At 32.2% G+C, this 2,049-nt stretch overlaps 1 protein-coding gene across 1 annotated transcript in view; it reads left to right on the top strand.

Moving 5' to 3' along the window:
- The first annotated feature begins 309 nt into the window (after positions 1–309).
- The window catches only part of LOC117329918, a 141,071-nt gene continuing 139,331 nt past the window's right edge, over positions 310–2,049 (top strand). Inside the window, exon 1 of the mRNA XM_033888151.1 lies at positions 310–489. The gene's annotated coding sequence lies outside the window, so the exon portion shown is untranslated. The remainder of the gene's footprint in view (positions 490–2,049) is intronic.

Genomic DNA, 2,049 nt, shown 5'->3' with positions numbered 1-2,049 from the left:
TCCTTTTCATTTGTTGGTGTTAATTATATTGATTTCAATATCGTTGGTTGGATGTAATTTTAACTACACTAGACAGTAACTTAGAACCTAAAATTAATGTAAATGTTTACATTAAAACTTAGGCCTAATTTGTATTTTGATGCATACTATATAAATAAAGTTTACATTAAATTTGATACATATATTTCCGTTATTTTACACGTAGATACTCATTAATAGGACAATAAATTAAATAAAAAGCATTTTTTAAAACTTCGTTTCGTTTCACGCCTATTTTGTTTCGTTTCGTTTTGCTTTGATTTATTTCGCAATTTACAAGTACCCGAATGGTGGTCTAGGGCTTGGAAGGGCTCGAAAATCAAAGTGAAAAATGCAGACGCAACAAGTACAAAAGGGGACGGTAATGAAATCTGCCTTGGGGAAACGCATGCAAAAATTTGTGTTTATGTCAGGTATTGCTTCGTTTGGATTTGGAGCTATAATGTACAGGTCAGTTTTATTAGTTTGCCAAGTTCACCGGCATATGATATATAGGCCTATTATAACCTGTTACCAGCATTGACCAGGTCGGGGAGAAGTCCTGATTTCACTATTATAGTGGTATTCCACTATAATAGCTATATATAGCTATATAAACAGTAACAAATTGAATCATTTCCGCCAGAAAAGGCATACCTGACAAAAAGCGAGAGTTATGGTTTGTAGGTGCATGATCCATGTGCTTGGTTGTTACCACAGGCGTCTGAAGTTCAGGGCCCAGTAGAACGAATATTCATACCCTGCCTACACTGCTCTCCGGCAGGGTATGAAGTCCCTCCCATTGCCGATAGTGTAGCAAGCCCCGATGTGATTCACATCGGGCAGTATTAGCAGTGGTAAAATTTTTCTCGGATAAAAAAACACATGTAAATTGATGATTCTAGTATCTATGATGAATATTCAAGCAACAAACCTGCACATTACTTCAAATGTTTGACAATAAATAGTAAAATCCAAAACGAGCAAGACACACGGAGATATCAGTTCAAACATACCGCCATCTTTGATACAAGTGTAAAAGTCAATTTCCTTATAAGGAAATCAAAATAAATTGATGCTAATGAGGTTTCCCGCGAGATTTCAGAAAAACAGATTCGGAGTAATATATCTTGGTAAGGAAGGTCAATTCATTCTGAAATTATTTAATTACGCAAAGTAAGATTCGCTTTCTTCACAAGAGTTACAAAAGAGTGGTTAAATATCTCTGATTATGTATTTTTTTTTTTTTTTATATTTGTTTTATTTTTTAAGACATTTTTAATACATAAATATAAGAACCACACACACACAAACACACATCACTTCCAATTGGTATGGTTTGCCTGTCATCATAATCATAATTGTATCATACTAATCATCATCATAATCATCATCATTGTAATCTTATCATCGTACTCAACATCATACTAATCATCATCATCATCAAAAATCTCATCATCATCGTCGTCATAATATCATCATCTTCATCATCATCATAATCATTGTAATCTGATCATCATCAGCTCATCATAACCATAATCTCATCATCATTGTAATCTTATCATCATACTCAACATCATACTAATCATCATCTCATCATCATCATAGTAATAATCATCATCATAGTAATCATCATCATCATAGTAATCATAAAAAATATCATCATCATCATCATCGTCATAATATCATCATTGTAGTCTTATCATCATGCTAATCATCATCAGCTCATCATAACCATAATCTCATCATCATCATACTCATCATCATTGTAATCTTATCATTATACTCAACATCATACTAATCATCATCATCATCATACAGTAGTAATCATCATCATCATAGTAATCATCATCATCATAGTAATCATCAAAAATCTCATCATCATCATCATCGCCATAATATCATCATCATCATCACCATCCTACTCATCATCATTGTAATCTTATATTATCATTATCATCATCATCATCATCATCATAATCATCAATTAAACAAGGAGATAAATATATAAAAAAAAACATACATACTCTA

This window comes from Pecten maximus, chromosome 6 (assembly GCF_902652985.1).
Source record: "Pecten maximus chromosome 6, xPecMax1.1, whole genome shotgun sequence".
Classification (NCBI taxonomy): Eukaryota; Metazoa; Mollusca; class Bivalvia; order Pectinida; family Pectinidae; genus Pecten; species Pecten maximus.
This window is presented reverse-complemented; position numbering and strand designations above follow the sequence as displayed.